Source organism: Hydractinia symbiolongicarpus, chromosome 2, assembly GCF_029227915.1.
Source record: "Hydractinia symbiolongicarpus strain clone_291-10 chromosome 2, HSymV2.1, whole genome shotgun sequence".
Lineage (NCBI taxonomy): Eukaryota > Metazoa > Cnidaria > Hydrozoa > Anthoathecata > Hydractiniidae > Hydractinia > Hydractinia symbiolongicarpus.
This window is the reverse complement of record NC_079876.1, coordinates 31,791,657-31,801,673: the sequence shown is the minus strand read 5'-3', so window position 1 is coordinate 31,801,673 and position 10,017 is coordinate 31,791,657. Positions and strand designations below refer to the sequence as shown.

Genomic DNA, 10,017 nt, shown 5'->3' with positions numbered 1-10,017 from the left:
CCTCAGCTATGTTTTTTTATTTATTTTCCTTCCTTTCTTTTTTACGGAGGGTATTTTCTGGTGTAGGTAAAACACGATGCATTGGCGGGGAATCGAACCCCGGTCTCCCGCGTGGCAGGCGAGAATTCTACCACTGAACCACCAATGCGTTACTACTCATTTCCAAAATTTCCGAGTGACAGTGTATCACGTCCCGGTGTGTTAGTAGCCTTAACGGCATTTCAGACGTGTGATATTGAGATTTTCAAAATCTCCCAACAGGCAGGCGCTGTGGCTTAGCGGTTAAAGCGCCTGTCTAGTAAACAGGAGATCCCCGGTTCAAATCCGGGCAGTGCCTTTAGCAGTAATGTTGTGCTTTCTGGTCGGCCTTGTGGCAATGGCCAGCGGTTTGTCAGGCTGCGATGGCCGAGTGGTTAAGGCGTTTGACTAGAAATCAAATGGGATCTTCCCGCGTAGGTTCGAATCCTACTCGCAGCGGACGCAAAATGGTGTTTTTGACACGAACAGAAAGACAGAGCTAGTTCAAATTGTCAGAAAAAGCATGACATCTAAATTACTTAGTGGTGCGAACGTGTCCCGCATGGTCTAGTGGTTAGGATTTCTGGTTTTCACCCAGGCGGCCCGGGTTCGATTCCCGGTGCGGGAAGTGTACATTTTTTAAGTTAAGTTGCTCTCTCACGCGTTGATGTTATATACCCTGTGCGTGGATTCCGTCCTTGGCTGGGGATATAGCTCAGTGGTAGAGCATTCGACTGCAGATCGAGAGGTCCCTGGTTCAAACCCGGGTGTCCCCTACTAGTTGGCTTTTTGTCCTCTTCGGCACCTGAGTGGTGAGCTGGTGAATTATTCTGGTTACCCAGCAATTTCTGCTGCGATGGCCGAGTGGTTAAGGCGTTAGACTTGAATTCTAATGGGATCTTCCCGCGTAGGTTCGAACCCTACTCGCAGCGAATCTTCAAACATTCTTTTTGATCTGGTCAAGTGTCTATCACAACGTACAGACCTTTGCCATGTGATAGAATTGATCATGGCCGACATAGCTCAGTTGGGAGAGCGTCAGACTGAAGATCTGAAGGTCCCTGGTTCAATCCCGGGTCTCGGCATTTTATCACTGCCCAGCAGGGCGGTTTGAGGTGGTGAATGCAAGCAGCCGTAGCACTTTTCCTCAGCTATGTTTTTTTATTTATTTTCCTTCCTTTCTTTTTTACGGAGGGTATTTTCTGGTGTAGGTAAAACACGATGCATTGGCGGGGAATCGAACCCCGGTCTCCCGCGTGGCAGGCGAGAATTCTACCACTGAACCACCAATGCGTTACTACTCATTTCCAAAATTTCCGAGTGACAGTGTATCACGTCCCGGTGTGTTAGTAGCCTTAACGGCATTTCAGACGTGTGATATTGAGATTTTCAAAATCTCCCAACAGGCAGGCGCTGTGGCTTAGCGGTTAAAGCGCCTGTCTAGTAAACAGGAGATCCCCGGTTCAAATCCGGGCAGTGCCTTTAGCAGTAATGTTGTGCTTTCTGGTCGGCCTTGTGGCAATGGCCAGCGGTTTGTCAGGCTGCGATGGCCGAGTGGTTAAGGCGTTTGACTAGAAATCAAATGGGATCTTCCCGCGTAGGTTCGAATCCTACTCGCAGCGGACGCAAAATGGTGTTTTTGACACGAACAGAAAGACAGAGCTAGTTCAAATTGTCAGAAAAAGCATGACATCTAAATTACTTAGTGGTGCGAACGTGTCCCGCATGGTCTAGTGGTTAGGATTTCTGGTTTTCACCCAGGCGGCCCGGGTTCGATTCCCGGTGCGGGAAGTGTACATTTTTTAAGTTAAGTTGCTCTCTCACGCGTTGATGTTATATACCCTGTGCGTGGATTCCGTCCTTGGCTGGGGATATAGCTCAGTGGTAGAGCATTCGACTGCAGATCGAGAGGTCCCTGGTTCAAACCCGGGTGTCCCCTACTAGTTGGCTTTTTGTCCTCTTCGGCACCTGAGTGGTGAGCTGGTGAATTATTCTGGTTACCCAGCAATTTCTGCTGCGATGGCCGAGTGGTTAAGGCGTTAGACTTGAAATCTAATGGGATCTTCCCGCGTAGGTTCGAACCCTACTCGCAGCGAATCTTCAAACATTCTTTTTGATCTGGTCAAGTGTCTATCACAACGTACAGACCTTTGCCATGTGATAGAATTGATCATGGCCGAGATAGCTCAGTTGGGAGAGCGTCAGACTGAAGATCTGAAGGTCCCTGGTTCAATCCCGGGTCTCGGCATTTTATCACTGCCCAGCAGGGCGGTTTGAGGTGGTGAATGCAAGCAGCCGTAGCACTTTTCCTCAGCTATGTTTTTTTATTTATTTTCCTTCCTTTCTTTTTTACGGAGGGTATTTTCTGGTGTAGGTAAAACACGATGCATTGGCGGGGAATCGAACCCCGGTCTCCCGCGTGGCAGGCGAGAATTCTACCACTGAACCACCAATGCGTTACTACTCATTTCCAAAATTTCCGAGTGACAGTGTATCACGTCCCGGTGTGTTAGTAGCCTTAACGGCATTTCAGACGTGTGATATTGAGATTTTCAAAATCTCCCAACAGGCAGGCGCTGTGGCTTAGCGGTTAAAGCGCCTGTCTAGTAAACAGGAGATCCCCGGTTCAAATCCGGGCAGTGCCTTTAGCAGTAATGTTGTGCTTTCTGGTCGGCCTTGTGGCAATGGCCAGCGGTTTGTCAGGCTGCGATGGCCGAGTGGTTAAGGCGTTTGACTAGAAATCAAATGGGATCTTCCCGCGTAGGTTCGAATCCTACTCGCAGCGGACGCAAAATGGTGTTTTTGACACGAACAGAAAGACAGAGCTAGTTCAAATTGTCAGAAAAAGCATGACATCTAAATTACTTAGTGGTGCGAACGTGTCCCGCATGGTCTAGTGGTTAGGATTTCTGGTTTTCACCCAGGCGGCCCGGGTTCGATTCCCGGTGCGGGAAGTGTACATTTTTTAAGTTAAGTTGCTCTCTCACGCGTTGATGTTATATACCCTGTGCGTGGATTCCGTCCTTGGCTGGGGATATAGCTCAGTGGTAGAGCATTCGACTGCAGATCGAGAGGTCCCTGGTTCAAACCCGGGTGTCCCCTACTAGTTGGCTTTTTGTCCTCTTCGGCACCTGAGTGGTGAGCTGGTGAATTATTCTGGTTACCCAGCAATTTCTGCTGCGATGGCCGAGTGGTTAAGGCGTTAGACTTGAAATCTAATGGGATCTTCCCGCGTAGGTTCGAACCCTACTCGCAGCGAATCTTCAAACATTCTTTTTGATCTGGTCAAGTGTCTATCACAACGTACAGACCTTTGCCATGTGATAGAATTGATCATGGCCGAGATAGCTCAGTTGGGAGAGCGTCAGACTGAAGATCTGAAGGTCCCTGGTTCAATCCCGGGTCTCGGCATTTTATCACTGCCCAGCAGGGCGGTTTGAGGTGGTGAATGCAAGCAGCCGTAGCACTTTTCCTCAGCTATGTTTTTTTATTTATTTTCCTTCCTTTCTTTTTTACGGAGGGTATTTTCTGGTGTAGGTAAAACACGATGCATTGGCGGGGAATCGAACCCCGGTCTCCCGCGTGGCAGGCGAGAATTCTACCACTGAACCACCAATGCGTTACTACTCATTTCCAAAATTTCCGATTGACAGTGTATCACGTCCCGGTGTGTTAGTAGCCTTAACGGCATTTCAGACGTGTGATATTGAGATTTTCAAAATCTCCCAACAGGCAGGCGCTGTGGCTTAGCGGTTAAAGCGCCTGTCTAGTAAACAGGAGATCCCCGGTTCAAATCCGGGCAGTGCCTTTAGCAGTAATGTTGTGCTTTCTGGTCGGCCTTGTGGCAATGGCCAGCGGTTTGTCAGGCTGCGATGGCCGAGTGGTTAAGGCGTTTGACTAGAAATCAAATGGGATCTTCCCGCGTAGGTTCGAATCCTACTCGCAGCGGACGCAAAATGGTGTTTTTGACACGAACAGAAAGACAGAGCTAGTTCAAATTGTCAGAAAAAGCATGACATCTAAATTACTTAGTGGTGCGAACGTGTCCCGCATGGTCTAGTGGTTAGGATTTCTGGTTTTCACCCAGGCGGCCCGGGTTCGATTCCCGGTGCGGGAAGTGTACATTTTTTAAGTTAAGTTGCTCTCTCACGCGTTGATGTTATATACCCTGTGCGTGGATTCCGTCCTTGGCTGGGGATATAGCTCAGTGGTAGAGCATTCGACTGCAGATCGAGAGGTCCCTGGTTCAAACCCGGGTGTCCCCTACTAGTTGGCTTTTTGTCCTCTTCGGCACCTGAGTGGTGAGCTGGTGAATTATTCTGGTTACCCAGCAATTTCTGCTGCGATGGCCGAGTGGTTAAGGCGTTAGACTTGAAATCTAATGGGATCTTCCCGCGTAGGTTCGAACCCTACTCGCAGCGAATCTTCAAACATTCTTTTTGATCTGGTCAAGTGTCTATCACAACGTACAGACCTTTGCCATGTGATAGAATTGATCATGGCCGAGATAGCTCAGTTGGGAGAGCGTCAGACTGAAGATCTGAAGGTCCCTGGTTCAATCCCGGGTCTCGGCATTTTATCACTGCCCAGCAGGGCGGTTTGAGGTGGTGAATGCAAGCAGCCGTAGCACTTTTCCTCAGCTATGTTTTTTTATTTATTTTCCTTCCTTTCTTTTTTACGGAGGGTATTTTCTGGTGTAGGTAAAACACGATGCATTGGCGGGGAATCGAACCCCGGTCTCCCGCGTGGCAGGCGAGAATTCTACCACTGAACCACCAATGCGTTACTACTCATTTCCAAAATTTCCGATTGACAGTGTATCACGTCCCGGTGTGTTAGTAGCCTTAACGGCATTTCAGACGTGTGATATTGAGATTTTCAAAATCTCCCAACAGGCAGGCGCTGTGGCTTAGCGGTTAAAGCGCCTGTCTAGTAAACAGGAGATCCCCGGTTCAAATCCGGGCAGTGCCTTTAGCAGTAATGTTGTGCTTTCTGGTCGGCCTTGTGGCAATGGCCAGCGGTTTGTCAGGCTGCGATGGCCGAGTGGTTAAGGCGTTTGACTAGAAATCAAATGGGATCTTCCCGCGTAGGTTCGAATCCTACTCGCAGCGGACGCAAAATGGTGTTTTTGACACGAACAGAAAGACAGAGCTAGTTCAAATTGTCAGAAAAAGCATGACATCTAAATTACTTAGTGGTGCGAACGTGTCCCGCATGGTCTAGTGGTTAGGATTTCTGGTTTTCACCCAGGCGGCCCGGGTTCGATTCCCGGTGCGGGAAGTGTACATTTTTTAAGTTAAGTTGCTCTCTCACGCGTTGATGTTATATACCCTGTGCGTGGATTCCGTCCTTGGCTGGGGATATAGCTCAGTGGTAGAGCATTCGACTGCAGATCGAGAGGTCCCTGGTTCAAACCCGGGTGTCCCCTACTAGTTGGCTTTTTGTCCTCTTCGGCACCTGAGTGGTGAGCTGGTGAATTATTCTGGTTACCCAGCAATTTCTGCTGCGATGGCCGAGTGGTTAAGGCGTTAGACTTGAAATCTAATGGGATCTTCCCGCGTAGGTTCGAACCCTACTCGCAGCGAATCTTCAAACATTCTTTTTGATCTGGTCAAGTGTCTATCACAACGTACAGACCTTTGCCATGTGATAGAATTGATCATGGCCGAGATAGCTCAGTTGGGAGAGCGTCAGACTGAAGATCTGAAGGTCCCTGGTTCAATCCCGGGTCTCGGCATTTTATCACTGCCCAGCAGGGCGGTTTGAGGTGGTGAATGCAAGCAGCCGTAGCACTTTTCCTCAGCTATGTTTTTTTATTTATTTTCCTTCCTTTCTTTTTTACGGAGGGTATTTTCTGGTGTAGGTAAAACACGATGCATTGGCGGGGAATCGAACCCCGGTCTCCCGCGTGGCAGGCGAGAATTCTACCACTGAACCACCAATGCGTTACTACTCATTTCCAAAATTTCCGAGTGACAGTGTATCACGTCCCGGTGTGTTAGTAGCCTTAACGGCATTTCAGACGTGTGATATTGAGATTTTCAAAATCTCCCAACAGGCAGGCGCTGTGGCTTAGCGGTTAAAGCGCCTGTCTAGTAAACAGGAGATCCCCGGTTCATATCCGGGCAGTGCCTTTAGCAGTAATGTTGTGCTTTCTGGTCGGCCTTGTGGCAATGGCCAGCGGTTTGTCAGGCTGCGATGGCCGAGTGGTTAAGGCGTTTGACTAGAAATCAAATGGGATCTTCCCGCGTAGGTTCGAATCCTACTCGCAGCGGACGCAAAATGGTGTTTTTGACACGAACAGAAAGACAGAGCTAGTTCAAATTGTCAGAAAAAGCATGACATCTAAATTACTTAGTGGTGCGAACGTGTCCCGCATGGTCTAGTGGTTAGGATTTCTGGTTTTCACCCAGGCGGCCCGGGTTCGATTCCCGGTGCGGGAAGTGTACATTTTTTAAGTTAAGTTGCTCTCTCACGCGTTGATGTTATATACCCTGTGCGTGGATTCCGTCCTTGGCTGGGGATATAGCTCAGTGGTAGAGCATTCGACTGCAGATCGAGAGGTCCCTGGTTCAAACCCGGGTGTCCCCTACTAGTTGGCTTTTTTTCCTCTTCGGCACCTGAGTGGTGAGCTGGTGAATTATTCTGGTTACCCAGCAATTTCTGCTGCGATGGCCGAGTGGTTAAGGCGTTAGACTTGAAATCTAATGGGATCTTCCCGCGTAGGTTCGAACCCTACTCGCAGCGAATCTTCAAACATTCTTTTTGATCTGGTCAAGTGTCTATCACAACGTACAGACCTTTGCCATGTGATAGAATTGATCATGGCCGAGATAGCTCAGTTGGGAGAGCGTCAGACTGAAGATCTGAAGGTCCCTGGTTCAATCCCGGGTCTCGGCATTTTATCACTGCCCAGCAGGGCGGTTTGAGGTGGTGAATGCAAGCAGCCGTAGCACTTTTCCTCAGCTATGTTTTTTTATTTATTTTCCTTCCTTTCTTTTTTACGGAGGGTATTTTCTGGTGTAGGTAAAACACGATGCATTGGCGGGGAATCGAACCCCGGTCTCCCGCGTGGCAGGCGAGAATTCTACCACTGAACCACCAATGCGTTACTACTCATTTCCAAAATTTCCGATTGACAGTGTATCACGTCCCGGTGTGTTAGTAGCCTTAACGGCATTTCAGACGTGTGATATTGAGATTTTCAAAATCTCCCAACAGGCAGGCGCTGTGGCTTAGCGGTTAAAGCGCCTGTCTAGTAAACAGGAGATCCCCGGTTCAAATCCGGGCAGTGCCTTTAGCAGTAATGTTGTGCTTTCTGGTCGGCCTTGTGGCAATGGCCAGCGGTTTGTCAGGCTGCGATGGCCGAGTGGTTAAGGCGTTTGACTAGAAATCAAATGGGATCTTCCCGCGTAGGTTCGAATCCTACTCGCAGCGGACGCAAAATGGTGTTTTTGACACGAACAGAAAGACAGAGCTAGTTCAAATTGTCAGAAAAAGCATGACATCTAAATTACTTAGTGGTGCGAACGTGTCCCGCATGGTCTAGTGGTTAGGATTTCTGGTTTTCACCCAGGCGGCCCGGGTTCGATTCCCGGTGCGGGAAGTGTACATTTTTTAAGTTAAGTTGCTCTCTCACGCGTTGATGTTATATACCCTGTGCGTGGATTCCGTCCTTGGCTGGGGATATAGCTCAGTGGTAGAGCATTCGACTGCAGATCGAGAGGTCCCTGGTTCAAACCCGGGTGTCCCCTACTAGTTGGCTTTTTGTCCTCTTCGGCACCTGAGTGGTGAGCTGGTGAATTATTCTGGTTACCCAGCAATTTCTGCTGCGATGGCCGAGTGGTTAAGGCGTTAGACTTGAAATCTAATGGGATCTTCCCGCGTAGGTTCGAACCCTACTCGCAGCGAATCTTCAAACATTCTTTTTGATCTGGTCAAGTGTCTATCACAACGTACAGACCTTTGCCATGTGATAGAATTGATCATGGCCGAGATAGCTCAGTTGGGAGAGCGTCAGACTGAAGATCTGAAGGTCCCTGGTTCAATCCCGGGTCTCGGCATTTTATCACTGCCCAGCAGGGCGGTTTGAGGTGGTGAATGCAAGCAGCCGTAGCACTTTTCCTCAGCTATGTTTTTTTATTTATTTTCCTTCCTTTCTTTTTTACGGAGGGTATTTTCTGGTGTAGGTAAAACACGATGCATTGGCGGGGAATCGAACCCCGGTCTCCCGCGTGGCAGGCGAGAATTCTACCACTGAACCACCAATGCGTTACTACTCATTTCCAAAATTTCCGAGTGACAGTGTATCACGTCCCGGTGTGTTAGTAGCCTTAACGGCATTTCAGACGTGTGATATTGAGATTTTCAAAATCTCCCAACAGGCAGGCGCTGTGGCTTAGCGGTTAAAGCGCCTGTCTAGTAAACAGGAGATCCCCGGTTCATATCCGGGCAGTGCCTTTAGCAGTAATGTTGTGCTTTCTGGTCGGCCTTGTGGCAATGGCCAGCGGTTTGTCAGGCTGCGATGGCCGAGTGGTTAAGGCGTTTGACTAGAAATCAAATGGGATCTTCCCGCGTAGGTTCGAATCCTACTCGCAGCGGACGCAAAATGGTGTTTTTGACACGAACAGAAAGACAGAGCTAGTTCAAATTGTCAGAAAAAGCATGACATCTAAATTACTTAGTGGTGCGAACGTGTCCCGCATGGTCTAGTGGTTAGGATTTCTGGTTTTCACCCAGGCGGCCCGGGTTCGATTCCCGGTGCGGGAAGTGTACATTTTTTAAGTTAAGTTGCTCTCTCACGCGTTGATGTTATATACCCTGTGCGTGGATTCCGTCCTTGGCTGGGGATATAGCTCAGTGGTAGAGCATTCGACTGCAGATCGAGAGGTCCCTGGTTCAAACCCGGGTGTCCCCTACTAGTTGGCTTTTTTTCCTCTTCGGCACCTGAGTGGTGAGCTGGTGAATTATTCTGGTTACCCAGCAATTTCTGCTGCGATGGCCGAGTGGTTAAGGCGTTAGACTTGAAATCTAATGGGATCTTCCCGCGTAGGTTCGAACCCTACTCGCAGCGAATCTTCAAACATTCTTTTTGATCTGGTCAAGTGTCTATCACAACGTACAGACCTTTGCCATGTGATAGAATTGATCATGGCCGAGATAGCTCAGTTGGGAGAGCGTCAGACTGAAGATCTGAAGGTCCCTGGTTCAATCCCGGGTCTCGGCATTTTATCACTGCCCAGCAGGGCGGTTTGAGGTGGTGAATGCAAGCAGCCGTAGCACTTTTCCTCAGCTATGTTTTTTTATTTATTTTCCTTCCTTTCTTTTTTACGGAGGGTATTTTCTGGTGTAGGTAAAACACGATGCATTGGCGGGGAATCGAACCCCGGTCTCCCGCGTGGCAGGCGAGAATTCTACCACTGAACCACCAATGCGTTACTACTCATTTCCAAAATTTCCGAGTGACAGTGTATCACGTCCCGGTGTGTTAGTAGCCTTAACGGCATTTCAGACGTGTGATATTGAGATTTTCAAAATCTCCCAACAGGCAGGCGCTGTGGCTTAGCGGTTAAAGCGCCTGTCTAGTAAACAGGAGATCCCCGGTTCAAATCCGGGCAGTGCCTTTAGCAGTAATGTTGTGCTTTCTGGTCGGCCTTGTGGCAATGGCCAGCGGTTTGTCAGGCTGCGATGGCCGAGTGGTTAAGGCGTTTGACTAGAAATCAAATGGGATCTTCCCGCGTAGGTTCGAATCCTACTCGCAGCGGACGCAAAATGGTGTTTTTGACACGAACAGAAAGACAGAGCTAGTTCAAATTGTCAGAAAAAGCATAACATCTAAATTACTTAGTGGTGCGAACGTGTCCCGCATGGTCTAGTGGTTAGGATTTCTGGTTTTCACCCAGGCGGCCCGGGTTCGATTCCCGGTGCGGGAAGTGTACATTTTTTAAGTTAAGTTGCTCTCTCACGCGTTGATGTTATATACCCTGTGCGTGGATTCCG

The 10,017-nt window shown here is 48.9% G+C and overlaps 56 non-coding genes across 56 annotated transcripts; 47 read left to right on the top strand and 9 right to left on the bottom strand.

Annotated features, from left to right (window-relative positions):
• Positions 1-77: 77 nt before the first annotated feature.
• Trnag-gcc (transfer RNA glycine (anticodon GCC)) lies at positions 78-148 on the bottom strand. The gene has a single exon. It is a non-coding gene; the product is annotated as a tRNA-Gly (tRNA).
• Positions 149-264: 116 nt separating this feature from the next.
• Trnat-agu (transfer RNA threonine (anticodon AGU)) lies at positions 265-337 on the top strand. The gene has a single exon. It is a non-coding gene; the product is annotated as a tRNA-Thr (tRNA).
• A 58-nt stretch (positions 338-395) lies between these two features.
• On the top strand, positions 396-477 carry Trnas-aga (transfer RNA serine (anticodon AGA)). The gene has a single exon. It is a non-coding gene; the product is annotated as a tRNA-Ser (tRNA).
• A 97-nt stretch (positions 478-574) lies between these two features.
• Positions 575-646, top strand: Trnae-uuc (transfer RNA glutamic acid (anticodon UUC)). The gene has a single exon. It is a non-coding gene; the product is annotated as a tRNA-Glu (tRNA).
• A 76-nt stretch (positions 647-722) lies between these two features.
• Trnac-gca (transfer RNA cysteine (anticodon GCA)) lies at positions 723-794 on the top strand. Its single transcript has one exon. It is a non-coding gene; the product is annotated as a tRNA-Cys (tRNA).
• A 446-nt stretch (positions 795-1,240) lies between these two features.
• On the bottom strand, positions 1,241-1,311 carry Trnag-gcc (transfer RNA glycine (anticodon GCC)). The gene has a single exon. It is a non-coding gene; the product is annotated as a tRNA-Gly (tRNA).
• A 116-nt stretch (positions 1,312-1,427) lies between these two features.
• Trnat-agu (transfer RNA threonine (anticodon AGU)) lies at positions 1,428-1,500 on the top strand. Its single transcript has one exon. It is a non-coding gene; the product is annotated as a tRNA-Thr (tRNA).
• Positions 1,501-1,558: 58 nt separating this feature from the next.
• On the top strand, positions 1,559-1,640 carry Trnas-aga (transfer RNA serine (anticodon AGA)). Its single transcript has one exon. It is a non-coding gene; the product is annotated as a tRNA-Ser (tRNA).
• A 97-nt stretch (positions 1,641-1,737) lies between these two features.
• Positions 1,738-1,809, top strand: Trnae-uuc (transfer RNA glutamic acid (anticodon UUC)). Its single transcript has one exon. It is a non-coding gene; the product is annotated as a tRNA-Glu (tRNA).
• Positions 1,810-1,885: 76 nt separating this feature from the next.
• On the top strand, positions 1,886-1,957 carry Trnac-gca (transfer RNA cysteine (anticodon GCA)). The gene has a single exon. It is a non-coding gene; the product is annotated as a tRNA-Cys (tRNA).
• Positions 1,958-2,031: 74 nt separating this feature from the next.
• Positions 2,032-2,113, top strand: Trnas-uga (transfer RNA serine (anticodon UGA)). Its single transcript has one exon. It is a non-coding gene; the product is annotated as a tRNA-Ser (tRNA).
• Positions 2,114-2,193: 80 nt separating this feature from the next.
• Trnaf-gaa (transfer RNA phenylalanine (anticodon GAA)) lies at positions 2,194-2,266 on the top strand. Its single transcript has one exon. It is a non-coding gene; the product is annotated as a tRNA-Phe (tRNA).
• Positions 2,267-2,403: 137 nt separating this feature from the next.
• Trnag-gcc (transfer RNA glycine (anticodon GCC)) lies at positions 2,404-2,474 on the bottom strand. Its single transcript has one exon. It is a non-coding gene; the product is annotated as a tRNA-Gly (tRNA).
• A 116-nt stretch (positions 2,475-2,590) lies between these two features.
• Trnat-agu (transfer RNA threonine (anticodon AGU)) lies at positions 2,591-2,663 on the top strand. The gene has a single exon. It is a non-coding gene; the product is annotated as a tRNA-Thr (tRNA).
• Positions 2,664-2,721: 58 nt separating this feature from the next.
• Positions 2,722-2,803, top strand: Trnas-aga (transfer RNA serine (anticodon AGA)). The gene has a single exon. It is a non-coding gene; the product is annotated as a tRNA-Ser (tRNA).
• Positions 2,804-2,900: 97 nt separating this feature from the next.
• On the top strand, positions 2,901-2,972 carry Trnae-uuc (transfer RNA glutamic acid (anticodon UUC)). The gene has a single exon. It is a non-coding gene; the product is annotated as a tRNA-Glu (tRNA).
• A 76-nt stretch (positions 2,973-3,048) lies between these two features.
• On the top strand, positions 3,049-3,120 carry Trnac-gca (transfer RNA cysteine (anticodon GCA)). The gene has a single exon. It is a non-coding gene; the product is annotated as a tRNA-Cys (tRNA).
• A 74-nt stretch (positions 3,121-3,194) lies between these two features.
• Positions 3,195-3,276, top strand: Trnas-uga (transfer RNA serine (anticodon UGA)). The gene has a single exon. It is a non-coding gene; the product is annotated as a tRNA-Ser (tRNA).
• An 80-nt stretch (positions 3,277-3,356) lies between these two features.
• Trnaf-gaa (transfer RNA phenylalanine (anticodon GAA)) lies at positions 3,357-3,429 on the top strand. The gene has a single exon. It is a non-coding gene; the product is annotated as a tRNA-Phe (tRNA).
• Positions 3,430-3,566: 137 nt separating this feature from the next.
• On the bottom strand, positions 3,567-3,637 carry Trnag-gcc (transfer RNA glycine (anticodon GCC)). The gene has a single exon. It is a non-coding gene; the product is annotated as a tRNA-Gly (tRNA).
• A 116-nt stretch (positions 3,638-3,753) lies between these two features.
• On the top strand, positions 3,754-3,826 carry Trnat-agu (transfer RNA threonine (anticodon AGU)). Its single transcript has one exon. It is a non-coding gene; the product is annotated as a tRNA-Thr (tRNA).
• A 58-nt stretch (positions 3,827-3,884) lies between these two features.
• Positions 3,885-3,966, top strand: Trnas-aga (transfer RNA serine (anticodon AGA)). Its single transcript has one exon. It is a non-coding gene; the product is annotated as a tRNA-Ser (tRNA).
• A 97-nt stretch (positions 3,967-4,063) lies between these two features.
• Trnae-uuc (transfer RNA glutamic acid (anticodon UUC)) lies at positions 4,064-4,135 on the top strand. The gene has a single exon. It is a non-coding gene; the product is annotated as a tRNA-Glu (tRNA).
• Positions 4,136-4,211: 76 nt separating this feature from the next.
• On the top strand, positions 4,212-4,283 carry Trnac-gca (transfer RNA cysteine (anticodon GCA)). Its single transcript has one exon. It is a non-coding gene; the product is annotated as a tRNA-Cys (tRNA).
• Positions 4,284-4,357: 74 nt separating this feature from the next.
• On the top strand, positions 4,358-4,439 carry Trnas-uga (transfer RNA serine (anticodon UGA)). The gene has a single exon. It is a non-coding gene; the product is annotated as a tRNA-Ser (tRNA).
• Positions 4,440-4,519: 80 nt separating this feature from the next.
• Trnaf-gaa (transfer RNA phenylalanine (anticodon GAA)) lies at positions 4,520-4,592 on the top strand. The gene has a single exon. It is a non-coding gene; the product is annotated as a tRNA-Phe (tRNA).
• Positions 4,593-4,729: 137 nt separating this feature from the next.
• On the bottom strand, positions 4,730-4,800 carry Trnag-gcc (transfer RNA glycine (anticodon GCC)). The gene has a single exon. It is a non-coding gene; the product is annotated as a tRNA-Gly (tRNA).
• A 116-nt stretch (positions 4,801-4,916) lies between these two features.
• Trnat-agu (transfer RNA threonine (anticodon AGU)) lies at positions 4,917-4,989 on the top strand. The gene has a single exon. It is a non-coding gene; the product is annotated as a tRNA-Thr (tRNA).
• A 58-nt stretch (positions 4,990-5,047) lies between these two features.
• On the top strand, positions 5,048-5,129 carry Trnas-aga (transfer RNA serine (anticodon AGA)). The gene has a single exon. It is a non-coding gene; the product is annotated as a tRNA-Ser (tRNA).
• Positions 5,130-5,226: 97 nt separating this feature from the next.
• Trnae-uuc (transfer RNA glutamic acid (anticodon UUC)) lies at positions 5,227-5,298 on the top strand. The gene has a single exon. It is a non-coding gene; the product is annotated as a tRNA-Glu (tRNA).
• Positions 5,299-5,374: 76 nt separating this feature from the next.
• Positions 5,375-5,446, top strand: Trnac-gca (transfer RNA cysteine (anticodon GCA)). Its single transcript has one exon. It is a non-coding gene; the product is annotated as a tRNA-Cys (tRNA).
• Positions 5,447-5,520: 74 nt separating this feature from the next.
• Trnas-uga (transfer RNA serine (anticodon UGA)) lies at positions 5,521-5,602 on the top strand. The gene has a single exon. It is a non-coding gene; the product is annotated as a tRNA-Ser (tRNA).
• An 80-nt stretch (positions 5,603-5,682) lies between these two features.
• On the top strand, positions 5,683-5,755 carry Trnaf-gaa (transfer RNA phenylalanine (anticodon GAA)). The gene has a single exon. It is a non-coding gene; the product is annotated as a tRNA-Phe (tRNA).
• Positions 5,756-5,892: 137 nt separating this feature from the next.
• Positions 5,893-5,963, bottom strand: Trnag-gcc (transfer RNA glycine (anticodon GCC)). Its single transcript has one exon. It is a non-coding gene; the product is annotated as a tRNA-Gly (tRNA).
• Positions 5,964-6,210: 247 nt separating this feature from the next.
• On the top strand, positions 6,211-6,292 carry Trnas-aga (transfer RNA serine (anticodon AGA)). The gene has a single exon. It is a non-coding gene; the product is annotated as a tRNA-Ser (tRNA).
• A 97-nt stretch (positions 6,293-6,389) lies between these two features.
• Trnae-uuc (transfer RNA glutamic acid (anticodon UUC)) lies at positions 6,390-6,461 on the top strand. The gene has a single exon. It is a non-coding gene; the product is annotated as a tRNA-Glu (tRNA).
• A 76-nt stretch (positions 6,462-6,537) lies between these two features.
• On the top strand, positions 6,538-6,609 carry Trnac-gca (transfer RNA cysteine (anticodon GCA)). The gene has a single exon. It is a non-coding gene; the product is annotated as a tRNA-Cys (tRNA).
• A 74-nt stretch (positions 6,610-6,683) lies between these two features.
• Trnas-uga (transfer RNA serine (anticodon UGA)) lies at positions 6,684-6,765 on the top strand. The gene has a single exon. It is a non-coding gene; the product is annotated as a tRNA-Ser (tRNA).
• An 80-nt stretch (positions 6,766-6,845) lies between these two features.
• Trnaf-gaa (transfer RNA phenylalanine (anticodon GAA)) lies at positions 6,846-6,918 on the top strand. The gene has a single exon. It is a non-coding gene; the product is annotated as a tRNA-Phe (tRNA).
• A 137-nt stretch (positions 6,919-7,055) lies between these two features.
• Trnag-gcc (transfer RNA glycine (anticodon GCC)) lies at positions 7,056-7,126 on the bottom strand. The gene has a single exon. It is a non-coding gene; the product is annotated as a tRNA-Gly (tRNA).
• A 116-nt stretch (positions 7,127-7,242) lies between these two features.
• Trnat-agu (transfer RNA threonine (anticodon AGU)) lies at positions 7,243-7,315 on the top strand. The gene has a single exon. It is a non-coding gene; the product is annotated as a tRNA-Thr (tRNA).
• Positions 7,316-7,373: 58 nt separating this feature from the next.
• Positions 7,374-7,455, top strand: Trnas-aga (transfer RNA serine (anticodon AGA)). Its single transcript has one exon. It is a non-coding gene; the product is annotated as a tRNA-Ser (tRNA).
• A 97-nt stretch (positions 7,456-7,552) lies between these two features.
• Positions 7,553-7,624, top strand: Trnae-uuc (transfer RNA glutamic acid (anticodon UUC)). The gene has a single exon. It is a non-coding gene; the product is annotated as a tRNA-Glu (tRNA).
• Positions 7,625-7,700: 76 nt separating this feature from the next.
• Positions 7,701-7,772, top strand: Trnac-gca (transfer RNA cysteine (anticodon GCA)). Its single transcript has one exon. It is a non-coding gene; the product is annotated as a tRNA-Cys (tRNA).
• A 74-nt stretch (positions 7,773-7,846) lies between these two features.
• Positions 7,847-7,928, top strand: Trnas-uga (transfer RNA serine (anticodon UGA)). The gene has a single exon. It is a non-coding gene; the product is annotated as a tRNA-Ser (tRNA).
• An 80-nt stretch (positions 7,929-8,008) lies between these two features.
• Positions 8,009-8,081, top strand: Trnaf-gaa (transfer RNA phenylalanine (anticodon GAA)). The gene has a single exon. It is a non-coding gene; the product is annotated as a tRNA-Phe (tRNA).
• Positions 8,082-8,218: 137 nt separating this feature from the next.
• Trnag-gcc (transfer RNA glycine (anticodon GCC)) lies at positions 8,219-8,289 on the bottom strand. Its single transcript has one exon. It is a non-coding gene; the product is annotated as a tRNA-Gly (tRNA).
• A 247-nt stretch (positions 8,290-8,536) lies between these two features.
• On the top strand, positions 8,537-8,618 carry Trnas-aga (transfer RNA serine (anticodon AGA)). Its single transcript has one exon. It is a non-coding gene; the product is annotated as a tRNA-Ser (tRNA).
• Positions 8,619-8,715: 97 nt separating this feature from the next.
• On the top strand, positions 8,716-8,787 carry Trnae-uuc (transfer RNA glutamic acid (anticodon UUC)). The gene has a single exon. It is a non-coding gene; the product is annotated as a tRNA-Glu (tRNA).
• A 76-nt stretch (positions 8,788-8,863) lies between these two features.
• Trnac-gca (transfer RNA cysteine (anticodon GCA)) lies at positions 8,864-8,935 on the top strand. The gene has a single exon. It is a non-coding gene; the product is annotated as a tRNA-Cys (tRNA).
• Positions 8,936-9,009: 74 nt separating this feature from the next.
• Trnas-uga (transfer RNA serine (anticodon UGA)) lies at positions 9,010-9,091 on the top strand. Its single transcript has one exon. It is a non-coding gene; the product is annotated as a tRNA-Ser (tRNA).
• An 80-nt stretch (positions 9,092-9,171) lies between these two features.
• On the top strand, positions 9,172-9,244 carry Trnaf-gaa (transfer RNA phenylalanine (anticodon GAA)). Its single transcript has one exon. It is a non-coding gene; the product is annotated as a tRNA-Phe (tRNA).
• A 137-nt stretch (positions 9,245-9,381) lies between these two features.
• On the bottom strand, positions 9,382-9,452 carry Trnag-gcc (transfer RNA glycine (anticodon GCC)). Its single transcript has one exon. It is a non-coding gene; the product is annotated as a tRNA-Gly (tRNA).
• Positions 9,453-9,568: 116 nt separating this feature from the next.
• Trnat-agu (transfer RNA threonine (anticodon AGU)) lies at positions 9,569-9,641 on the top strand. Its single transcript has one exon. It is a non-coding gene; the product is annotated as a tRNA-Thr (tRNA).
• A 58-nt stretch (positions 9,642-9,699) lies between these two features.
• Trnas-aga (transfer RNA serine (anticodon AGA)) lies at positions 9,700-9,781 on the top strand. Its single transcript has one exon. It is a non-coding gene; the product is annotated as a tRNA-Ser (tRNA).
• Positions 9,782-9,878: 97 nt separating this feature from the next.
• On the top strand, positions 9,879-9,950 carry Trnae-uuc (transfer RNA glutamic acid (anticodon UUC)). Its single transcript has one exon. It is a non-coding gene; the product is annotated as a tRNA-Glu (tRNA).
• Positions 9,951-10,017: the final 67 nt, after the last annotated feature.